This window comes from Gallus gallus, chromosome 3 (assembly GCF_016699485.2).
Source record: "Gallus gallus isolate bGalGal1 chromosome 3, bGalGal1.mat.broiler.GRCg7b, whole genome shotgun sequence".
NCBI lineage: Eukaryota > Metazoa > Chordata > Aves > Galliformes > Phasianidae > Gallus > Gallus gallus.
In genome coordinates, this window is record NC_052534.1 from 55,575,990 (window position 1) to 55,588,566 (window position 12,577).

The window sequence follows — 12,577 nt, forward strand, 5'->3', positions numbered from 1 at the left end:
AGATGGGGTCCAGCTTCAGATGAGATGTCTATAAACTCTGATGTCTGCTGAGAGCTGAGTCTTCGAAGTCATCAGCATTGATAAAGAAGATTGGAGGATACACATATTTAGAGCTCATACTTCAACTGAGGCAAGTAATGCTGTTAACTTCAAGATGCTGGTATAAGTTATATTAGAAACCTTCCATTACAACACCTGAATTCAGATTCTTCTGACGTGTAGGGAAGTTCAGATTTCTGTCAGCTTCTCAAATTTTCATCTTTAGAAAATAGAGAAGTCAACCCCAATATCCAGAGTTAGTTATTTTAAAGGACTGAATGAAACCCTTATGGACTAGGTTAGTCTCTATATCCAGGAGCAAAGCTGTATCATTAGGTTATCATGAACAGGGCTGAGCCTGAGCACAGATAAAGGACTGACGTAAGCCCTCAGCTGAATGAAAGCATGCAGAGCTTTCTGAATTAAAACCAGAAATAAAAATGGGTCAATGAAAATAAAGTTATCCAAGCTAGAAGAAGGGCTAAACACAGGGGATTAAGCAGGCTGGAGAGGCTACGGATGTGTGACCCAGTCAAGTGTGACAGACCCTGAAGCTGCTGTTACTGGAAATGAGCTACCGCTGTGCCAAACTCCATGGGCAAGGCAAGGAAGGGAGGTTCCTGAAAAAGTTACTCAGTGCAAACTCCCACAGCTTTTTTGCTGTCCATGTGTTCTGGTGTGCCTGTTTGCTGTTTTTAGATTAACCTCTCCCTTGCATGTAGGAGCTCAGCAAGTGTCTGAAGACTGAAGCCGTGGCTCCTGCAGCCTGTCACCACACAGTTAAGCAGGTGTTGAGAGATGGTGGCATGTGAAGTATGCAACACAGAGGTGAACACAGATAAAACCTTGGTAAATTGCCATAAAATGCATTAACAGGAAGATCTGTGAAGAGCAGCAGAGGGTGAAGAGTATACATTAAAAAACCCTCTGATACCCTTAGAACACCATTTGACTTTGCTTCTATGCTGCCTATCTATTAGGTGTTCTCTTCCTTGAAGCATAGTTCTGTGATTATTCAGTGCTATTGAACACATTTAACTGGTGGTCTTAGGGCCTGTGTTTGTCTCCTGACAGAAATAAAAAGTATCAAGTGACAGCACAGATTCCTAAAGGTAGTTTAAGGTAAAAAAAATAAGTAGATTTTCTGATTTTTTTCCTGTTTTTAATCTACTAAATGTCTAACTTGAAATATGTAGTCATTTCTGAAATCAGTCTCCATATGGTTTCTTCCCCACTGACTTTGGCTGGCCTTCTCACCCGTTCACTTTTTTGTTCCCGGCTGCAGAGTGGCTCAGCCCCTAGGTGATGTGAAATTAATTCTATTTTACCTTGCATCACTTACAGCCCAAGTTGTGAACTGGAGTCCCCTGAGTGCCTGTGAGCAAAGCAGCAGGCATGGGGATGCCCTACTTGGAAAAGGAAGTCCCAGGTAGGGGTGAGAGCTAGCCCTAGGCAGCAGGGCTGTTGGTCATGATGGATTGCTCAAGGCCAGCATGAGGAGCACGTGTGCTGAGTTATTCTGCAAAAGTTAGTGTGCCATGCTTAACACCCTCCTCTGTTCATGGCCTCATTTTTCTGTTTAGTATATGGGGGTCTTAGACTGCTGGCTTTTCCTTTCTTTGAGTGTAAGTCATGACAAAATTGAAGTGAGCACAAAATGCATGGCTTCTCATGCATTCTTCTGCATATATCTAAGCACAGAGGCTGAGTCAGGGAGGGATATTTGCTCTGCTATAGATTGCTGTCTATTAAATACAAAGTTCAGATGGAGGACAGGTTTGTTCAAGACATCTTTTCAGTTAACTTCCAGCTAATTCCCACCTTGAGTGCCTAAGGCCACAGTCCATATTACTCTGTGTTTATTTGTGGGTTATGTCTTCAGCTTAAGTGAGGAAGTCTGATTCATCTGTCTGGTTGGCAGAAAAAATCTTGCAAATATAAGGTTGAAGTACAGACATTCCTTTGGACCCTCTCCAGAAGTGGTTAATTTCCATAGCTTTTTTCAGAGATGCTACATTATGCCCGCTCAGTGAAACAGGTGTAATCAGAAAGACATTTTAATATGCAATAACTGTTGCTGAGGAAAGTAAAATTTGCTCTTATATTAAACCAGGTAGGTATGTTCTGAGCCATAGCAACAAGCCCTTGTAAGCATGTATAATGACTGCCAGCGGCACGATGTCCAGAAGATGGTAATGTTTGCTCAAAGTCTGTCACATTTCTTCATCTCTCTGATTTTGCTATATTTTTTCTAATGCACACATAATTACACTGTACTTACGGATAAAAACTATTTGCAGACAGAACAACTTGCAATCATAGCAATTGCTGGTCACTGTGACTTAAAACTTTTACAAACTTTGAGGCAATACAGTAGAGAGAAACAACTTGAATAAATTGAGTACACAGGCTAAATTTTGTATTGGCCATGGAGAAAGAAAAAACCTGTGTGAATATTTCACAGCAAAGATCTCAGGACACTGCAGCTCGCTGACAGTCACTTCCCTTCCACCACCTGCACTTTTCCATTCCAGTGTCAGAGCTCTAGCTGTGCTTTTGCCTCTGTGCTGATCTCACAGAGGGTATATTGGTAGCTGCCAGGATTTTAGTTAGCTTGGTAGCCCTCTGCATTATTTTGAAAGAGTGAACATTTTAATACATGTACCCAAAGATAACAGTTCACTTAAAGGCTTTCCAATCCAGCTCATGCCAGCTCTAATTTATGCTAAGAACTTCTTTATTTTAGGTATGAAGGTATGTGTCTCCTTTTAGATTGTCCACAGATTTAATGAGAAGGAAGGGTGGGAAGGGATGTCCTTGTGTCCAGTAGGGCTCTCCCGTCTTCCTTGATGCACTGGAAACAGTCCTTGACAAGAGAAATTTTTACCCCTAGATAATAAAAACTAATCTCAAGAGCACTGTCACAGCCTTTAGTTAGTACAATTCCTGATAGAGCCAAAACCTTTTTCTGGAGCAGATCCTCCAGTCTCTCCTCATCATGAGGGTACAGCCATATACAGGGTTGGGTCCAGATTTGGCGGGAGCTTTTCCATTGCCTGCAGTGGCCTCTGAAACGGGCCCAAAAGTGAAATTGGTTATGTTTCTTGCTCCACAGTCCCAAGAGCACAAACAACATCTACTGAAGTGTGTATGAGACATCTGCATCCTGTGGGAGCACACTCGATGTTGCACTGACGAAAGAGCTCAGCTGATAAAGTGGCAGCCTCCTCGCTGTATGAGTGATAACAGCAAAAACATTCCTGAAGCAGATCTTACCCTTCTTCAGAATGAGCTTTCTGTGTTCTGAATATCCAGTGGTACCAATTAAACGCTTACAGATTATTAATTTATGAAGCAGCCTTGGAGGATTTATGCTGCAGGGCTCCCTGTGCACTAAACCGGCTGCTCTGGGCACCCTGGCTCGTCTGAGCCATCTCTGTCAAAAAATGCCTTCCTATGACTGCTGAGATTGCTTTAGAATTGATTGTGCAGTTCAATATAGCCGAAATAAATAAAATATTTTAAAAAGACAATAACAGGAGGATTGACATTTGCAACAGCAAGGAAAAGCCAAGGGAAAATCTGACGTTGGGCAAGACAGCTCTCACATCCAACCTGGGAGCTCTCCCCAGGCTGCAGCTAAGTGCTGGTGCCTCACGTGTTCACTCTGCAGTAGCAGCCAGTTTCCATGTGACTGAGGAGGAACAGCAAGCACAGCTTTCTGTGGGCCTTGCTGCGTGCCTGCAAAGCAAATTTCTACAGCAGTTATGTAGTTGAGTAAATTTTTTTTAATGAAATGCTTATGAGATGTGATTTAACAGTGCTGACATTGAAAAATAGCTCCTGTTCTTTCCCTTGTTTTATGTAAGTGGGAGTTTTAAGGCAGATATGTTTTTGCATGGTGTAGCCTTTTTTTTTTCTTTATTGGTCATTTCTTAACCAGGACTCATGTGTCCCTATCTCTTAAGAGGTCCAGAGTCTTGGAAAGTCCACAGTACTTTGAAAGCTTGATGTTTCCTTACTGCCACCAAAGGAGTGTAGGAAAAATCTGAAATCCCCCAGATTGGAAAATATCCTGTGAATACACATTTTTCTGACTGCTCCATGTCATCAGATGTCTTTATCTTCAGCTGCAGTTCTCTGAGAGATACTGGGGTATGCAGGATGCAGAAGAAGGTCTTAGTTTCACTGCACAGTTTGACAGGTAAGGATTTGGATTTTGCTTCAAGTCTTCATGATAAATCTTTCTAGCAATTTAATCTTTATTTAAAAACATTTCCTCAGAAGGAATTACAAAGGGATTTAGGATTGAATTCATAAATAAATTTGCAGTCATGATCAGAAGTCTCCTTCACAGTCTCACATAGACATGGGACTTAATCTTAGATTTTGTACCAAAAAGCTGTCACCCCAGAATAATTACTTTATGGATTCTTACTGAAAAAAACTTTGCAAAGGGACTAAGAGAGGTGCTTCCCAGCTGCTGAGAGGACTTGGCCTTGGTTGTGCGGTGTGATAGATTCACAGCTCAGGGTGGGAGACCTCTGCACTTAACTGCGACAGGACAAGTCAGAGCTCCTGCAGTCATCTCAAAGCCTCTCCAAATGGAGGCAAAACTCTTGTTTCCCCAAAGAGGAATGTATGTATGGGGCTGAGTTGAAAGTACAAGACAGGGGATTTGAAAAGAGAGATGTGGGAACATCCCTGAAAAATTGATCTTAGCATGAGCTATTTTTAAGTAGTGGGATGGGAGAAAGAGAGTTTAGATCATGATTCTGCTACATGGTTTAGTAGATGTGCTTTGGTAGCTCAACTTGCCAGTTAGACTTGACAACCTGGAAAGTCTTTTCCATTCAAAATAATTCTGTGATTCTATAATTTCCAGGGCAATAACAGAAAAGCCTGATTTTTTCTGGGCCCTGAAAGAGGAAGCTAGAATACAGCCAGTTACTTATCCTGCTGTTATGGTTACTGGTACAACCACCTGGGCCTATGAATAGTCCTAGTGCTCACCTGTGCTACTCTGCTAGCATCTTGCAGTCACAATTAGCAAATGCCATGCTTCTTTCTCAAGTCCTTTTCATCCTTCTCAGTTTGGACACCTTCAGAACAACAAACAAACAAAATACCTAATTACAATGGCGCTGGTATGTTCTGTATTGTGCCTGCTGACAGCTAGAAATGGAACTGAAACCACTCTCCTATTCTGCACAGTGGATTAAAACAGCAGGCAATAAAATTAGTCATGCTCATCACAAGGCTGGTGTTTAATTAATGACCTAGCAGCAAAAGGCTCCCAGCTGATCATTACAACAGCTTCTAGAGATTCCTTCAGCACACTTTGCTGTATAAGACTATTGACATGCAGACAGCGTGCAAACTGACTGGGAAAAATGAAGTGGCGTCAAGAATGTTTTGGCTGTATTAACTCTGGATATGTCCTTGCTGCCCTGGGGTTTTGGTCTAAAACACAATATTGTTTGAAGGTACTCTGTAGCTTTCAATATCAAATTCCAATAAAAGGAAAGGAGTAGAATGCTAACAGCCTATAGTTGTACTTTGAAAGAAGACTGCAAAAAATATATTTTGCTTGCTTGTTTTAAAGATATAATTAAGGAATTTTAATTTTGTTCTTGAATCTTAAAGATAATCAGAAAAAGCCATGTATATGCACTGGCTGATTTATTAGAAAATTAGATCAGCATGCTGCCAAATATTAAGATTTTGGACATATTTTCCTATTGATTCTTGTTATGAAGATCACAGATGTATCAAGGGCACAGTCCACAGTGTTCATTTGTGCCTGATAAGTAATGAGTTCTTTACTTCTGCATCTTAAAGGAATGCTATTTTTCTCTGGTAAAAATTAAGAATTTCCTTTCCATTAATGTATGGAGTTAGATAATTTGGGAAACTACCTTACAGGATTCTGAGCTGCTCAGTCTTGTGCTCTTTGTTGGAGGACTGACCCATAATCAGAGCAATAAATTTAACATTATTTTATTCGATTTAGAGTTAGAGTCCTTGCTTCAGAAATGGAGATGATGTCTTCTTAATTCTGTTCTCTAAAGAGAAAGTAGCCTTATGCTGAAAGTATGGCATTTTTTCTTTTCTTTTTTTTTCTTTTTTTTGAATTGACAATGTGAAACGTTTGTACAGTGAGGAGAAATATTTCATTGAAAGGCCTTTTATTACCTGCTGCTCAGGAGTTTGCATTTATGCACATCCATTTTTAACACATCCATTTTTAAATTAGAAAAGAGTTGTTGGATTGTGAGTTATTCTGCTTCAGGAGGACTCATATCCTTCTGAATAGCAACAGAAGTAAAGCATAGAGAAACCTGGATGCCATCCTGAGCTTCATTCAATAAATGCAGCTCATAGTCAGCACTACATGCCCTGTTTCTGAAAACCAGGCCATGGATTATCCAATTAAATGCTCACCTTTGAAAGTTAAGATGATTATTCCATCTTCTAGTTCTTAAAAAAAAACTCAAGGGAACTGCTTTCCATGGTATCTCAGTCATGCCTTCATTCCGCCTGAGTCAGGAGTTGTGTGAAGCTGACTGAAACAGACATTTTTCCACTTGTTTTGTCAATTCCATTAGGAGCTTTAGCCCCCTGGAGGGAATCAATGCACAAATTAACCAAAGATTTATGAATCCCCAAAGGGATAATTTAAGGCTGTATTATGGTCCAGTGGATTTTAATTCTAGCTGAGAAAATTTGCTCCTCTAACTTTCATATTTTATTTTCTTCTCATCAAAATATATAAGAATTAGATGATTTTTCATTTCTCTCCCCTCCCTGCCGCTCCCCCCCCACCCCTCCCCCCCCCCCCCCCCCCCCGCCCTGTAAAAGATTTCCCAAAAAACTTCCTGCAGGGATTTTAAAGAAAATTACAAATGGATTTGGATGACTTTATTTCAAAATCTATATTGAAAGAACAAGTGAACTTCTTTAATGTCAGTTTTTAAAGACAGAAAAACTACCTGCTAGCATCAAGCATGAGGCTTCAGTGAGTAGAACAGGTTGTCATCTGGTGTAAATCAGCACTACTCTACTGAAGGCGACAAGCTCAGTTGAGCCATATTGTTTGCAGTAAATGAAAACCTACACTACTATTTCTCAGTGCCATTAAGCAGGCTGAGAAATGATCAGATGGCATTCAGGCCCAGAATTCTTCTGACTCTAACTCTTCCTCCAGTCCGATGCTCTTGTTTGCTACCTTGTTGTCTCTTTTTACTTCTGTTTCCTTTTAGGAGCATGCTAACTTTGTTGTTATTGCTTCCTTTCTGCCTCTGCTGATTTTACATTCTTTGGATGAGCCTTTGAGGACACAGTACTTTTGTTAAGTTTTCTGATCTTATAGTAAACCGCCATCTTAGGCTTTGTTTATCAATTATTTGGTATTCATTTACATAATATGATTTTGATCACAAGGAATTTATTTAGCATTTGGTGAGTGTTCCACATCTAATTACTAACACATGTTATAATTCATTGTCAAGTGAATGAGCCTTTTAAATATAACAATGCAGAAACAACTAATGGGACCCTGCTGAGCCTACTTTGTTAAAAAAAACTGGAATTGAAAGTCTTGAGAGAGAGAACTGGCTTTCTAGCCAATTAAATGGCACATGAAGTGCTGGCTCTCCTTACAACAGGCTGTTAGGATGAGATGCGTAGGATGACAGTTCCAGAACAGCAGAGAAGGAATGGCAAAGCATTGGATTTTTGCTGCTCTGCACACTGTCACCAATTTTCAGTCTGGCAAATTCTTCATGGAACTTTATTCAAGTGAAAATTGGAAGACTGGTATTTGTGATTAACCGGACAGGGATGATAACTAAGATCATTATTACTATTGTTCATAGGACATTTTACGGACAGTAATGAAATGATTGCCTCAGAAACCTGATAGCACACACACACTATTCAAATAAAGTGGAGAACTGAACAGTGGCTTCTTCCACTCATCTGATGTGTTCTGCTGACCCCACAAGAAAATTTATTCTCTCTGACTTTAACTTGTTCAGTCAGTCAGCAGTTTTGTAGTGGAAGAGCTATTCTTCATAGACCTTTAAGGAGAAATGTAAGAAGTTCAAGAGAAAATGGCATTATGTCAATCAGGAGGGAATGTTAGGGGAAATTATGGGCTGAGAAGGAAAACACTGAACAAAAGTATTGGAGAAACATGGCAAAGCAGTTTGGTGGCATACATGACTGAGAAGAAGGAGCTATTGCAAAAGAGATGAAAAGCAGGAAACATGAGAAAGCCTGTGAAGATAATCAGAAAGAAAAACATAGTGAAGTCTGGTGACGGATCTAGATCAATTATGGGAAGACTGTCAAGGACTCCTGTACACATAGGATTTTAGTATCTATATGAGAAACACGATTTGAATGTGAAGATGCCAGATGAAGAGGAATTGGCAGCAGATTACAGGAGAAATAATCAGAATTTGAATATGCTGCTCTTCATCATGAAAACACTGTAAAATACCAGTATGTCACAGGCTTTATTTCGAGAGTTATGGAGCAAATAATTGAATCTGATATCTGACAACCTTGAATGTACCTCGATTTTTGAACCTTTATGACAGTGCTGTTGGTAGCTTTGAACAACTTTTGTAGTAGTGTGGAAACAAACATAGCAAAAACATATAGGAAATGTATAACAAGACCAAAGATTTAAATATTCTTGGTTTTTCCCTTTAAGATGTCATAATTACAGCTGCTCCTTTGACTGAAAAGAAAAAAAATGGCAAATTGACAAATTCTTTTCAACATTTGGATGCAAATACAATGTATATTTTTCGTAAAAGGCATACACATTGACCTTGGTTCATCCTAACCATGTTTGGACAACTAATCAAGGCTGCCCACTCACAGGGAGCTCTCTTTTCAGCTACAGGTGATAAACACCTCCACAGTCTGACTCAGATCCTCACTTTGGCAGTGAGTTGAAGAAAAGCTGTAAGGATTCACTGTTTTCATGGAAGATAGACCTCACTGCTAATGCAGTGCTGTCTCCCTTAGCAGCACCATCTCTGTGCAACTGTTGAGCATGGAGAGTAGTCCATGATATATTGAACTTCAACCTTCTTGCAGGCATTATATTTTGATCTAAGTTTACTGTGCAAGTCAAATCACGTGGTGAGAGAGCCAGCCTCAAGCTACTTCATGGAACAAACATAGCTGATAGATACAACTTAATGCCAGAGAGGCTGGGAACTCTCCATCCTTAGAAAGCTTGAAAGCATGGCTTGAAAAGACCTGGCCTTTACTTTAAGAGACTGGACCAGATGACTTCCAGAGGTTCTCTCCAGTCCAAATTCTTCAGTGATTTTATGATTCTAATAAAGATGTATTTGCTGAACAGTGCCAGTTACCTCCACATCTATTTCTGATTTTGGAACATACTTGAATGGAAATAACAAAAAATTTTAAGTAAGCTGTTTTTTAAGGTGTTTAGTCTGAATTTTTGGGATAAAATCATCAGGATTTTTTTTTTTTGCTTGTTTTTTAAAAAAATCATAGAATCATAGAATGGCATGGGTTGAAAAGGACCACAGTGAGTGGTCCTAGTTTCAGCCCCCCTGATATGTGCAGGGTTGCCAACCACCAGACCAGGCTGCCCAGAACCACATCCAGCCTGGCCTTGAATGCCTCCAGGGACGGCAACCTCCTTGGGCGCCTGTTCCAGTGTGTCTCTACCCTCTGTGTGAAATACTTCCTCCTAATATCTAACCTAAACCTCTCTGTCTCTGTTTAAGACCATTCCCCCTTGTCCTATCACTATCCACACTTGTAAACAGCTGTACCCTCTCCTGTTTATAGACTCCCTTCTTATACTGGAAGGCCAGAATGACATCTGCTGAAGCCTTCTCTTCTCCAAGCTAAACAATCCCAGTTCCCTCAACCTTTCTTCATAGATATGCTCCAGCCCTCTGATCGTCTTAGTGGCCCTCCTCTGGACCCTCTCAAAGAGTTCCAAGTCTTTCTTGTACTGGGAGCCCCAGGCCTGAACACACTACTCCAGATGGGGACTCACAAGAGCCAAGTAGAGGGGGACAATCACCTCCCTCTCCCTGCTGGCCATTCCTGTACAATGCAGCCCAGAACACAGCTGGCCTTCCAGGCTGTAAGTGTGCACTGCTGGCTCATGTCCAGCTTCTTGTCCACCAGGACTCCCAAGTCCTTCTCTGCAGGGCTGCTCTCTGCCCTCTTCCCCCACATCCCAAATACCTGGGATTGCCCTGACCCAAGTGCCAATAATTAATTTTCAGTTAATTTTTTGAGCGTGAGTGTTGGAAAACATTTCCTGTAAAGACTCCCTAGTGATAAGATTTCGTGAATTGTTCTCATTCCCCAATCAGAAACATGATGTGGGCTTTGAATAGGACAGCAGACTGCTGTTAATTGATTAAGGCCCATCCCAACAAGTTTCTGAGCCTCTCTGACAACAGGAACAAGCAAACGGTTTTTCACAGAAAGGAAAATCAGGGGATGCAGTGTATTTTGGCAACAAGAGTCAAAGACTCTTACTTCACCGTACCTACTAATACCCAAGGCAATGTGGTAGATTTTATACAGACACAGGTCCTGTCCCAAACAGACTAATGTTAGTAGGTTTCTGCTTGTCACCTTTGTGGCTTCAAAACTTCATTCTGGGATGAGAACCCTCAGTGTTGGAGTATGATTCTTTTGATGCTGTCCATATTATGTTCTTCCCACACACACTGCAGCCAGCAGTCACTAGATTTCAATTTTTTTTTGTGTGTGTAAAACCTACACACTTTTATTGTCATCAAGAAAAATGCACACATCAGACACTTACGTGTTCTGATTCAAGCAACTAGGAAATTACCAGAGTCAAATAGTATTATGCCCATTAGCAGCAGCAGTAATGCTTCTCATTGCATCAGATTCACTTTCTCTTTTTTTTTTCTACTTAACATACATAGCCAATACAGATGTTTAAACATATAAAAATATCAAATTAGTTCATCTATCAGTTGGGATTAACTGTGTTCAGGAACATAGTTAACATTCCTTAACAATGAGCACAGTTGTTGTTTCTCATAGTCAAGACAAGAGTACAAAACTTTTATAAGCTATGTAAAGCAGTTCTTAAATCAACAGAGGATGTAAGAGTGATGTGTTTTGTTAATGACAGCTAGTAATAATAGCTGCAGGAACTTTGCTGGTTCCATATAAATGGATTTCCAAAGAAACTACAAATTTCAAGTTACAAATTTTGTGTTTAGTCACTCATACTAGATTGTACAAACCTATCAATATATTGCCTTGTCAGCACATTTGTAAGTATAGCCAAATAACTTGCTGAGTCCCTGCTTGATTGTTCTGCACTAACCGACTCTGACCTACTGAAGTGAATTAAATAAGCAATATACAGGTTCATCAACCTGTGTAATATGAAGTGAAGTATTTGGTGGTCACTGTCTGGTATGTTTTCTCTCTTGATTACATCTACTAAATTCAGTGTGATCTAAGAGCATCCAATAATTGGTACATTCCTCCAGCAGCTCAGTTCACTGTCACATCACATCCCTTTTGACAAAGAAGAGCAGGTATACCAAATCAAATCTGAAGAAGTCAACCCTAGTTCTTCTTGATAGTCTGTGACACAGGCTCCTCTGCAGCTTTCTGCCACAGGAAGATACCTTGAGCTGATTTGTTCTTCAAGGAGAGAAGCAGCGCAACCAGAATCCCATTATTCTGTCCGGGTAACACCTTGAACATTTTGTCATTAACTTTTTTCCTTCCCCTATAAATAAGAATGTCAGAACTAGCCAATAAAAATGATAATTTGGAGAGGCTTGGGACAGTAAGATCAGACACGGTGTTATTACTTTGAAGTTCATCTAGATGAATTATGACCTAACCTAGATACGTTTCATAGCAGAAAAGTGATTAGCAAGTTTATTATCTATAGCTTTCCCAGCTGTATGTGCAAAGCTACCAGGAAATATGTACAGAAGTCTTTCAAAATCTGCCCATCATTTTTCCCTTGTTGATTTCATTTTCTTGACTTCTCATGAAGTGTGACTCAGTCTTTTCTCTTTTGGAGTAAAATACCACTGATGGGGATGCTGAGCTACCTTCTACTTGTAATTCAAGTTAGAAATCATAGAGTTTGCGTACAGAGCCTTAGCAACTTGGTTAATTTTGTCAGCTCAAGCCTTACCTCAGTCACATCTCCCTAAGGCAGAATTTTTCCCCGGAATGCTGACATGTTCAGCAAGATTTTTGATTTATATGAACTGAGTGTGTGATGCTGGAGTCCCAAATCAGACATTTTCAGCTTTTTGATAAGTATCTTTTTTTGAAACTCTGTTCACATTAATAATTGCCCTGCACTGTCTGGTGATGCTATTAAATCCTTCAGCGTGGGCCAGAATTAAAGGCTTATCTCTCCTCATTCTCCATGTCCCCCACTCTTTGGTTCTCTTCTACCGTTGTTTTGGGCTCACTGTATACTAAGGGGAAAATATAGCAGGACAGATCTGAC

General features: G+C 40.2%; 1 long non-coding RNA gene across 1 annotated transcript in view; it reads left to right on the forward strand.

The window, feature by feature from the left end:
* Window positions 1-3,743: 3,743 nt before the first annotated feature.
* The window catches only part of LOC107052997, a 93,173-nt gene continuing 84,339 nt past the window's right edge, over window positions 3,744-12,577 (forward strand). Inside the window, exon 1 of the long non-coding RNA XR_001465872.3 lies at window positions 3,744-4,243. This is a non-coding gene — a long non-coding RNA (uncharacterized LOC107052997). The remainder of the gene's footprint in view (window positions 4,244-12,577) is intronic.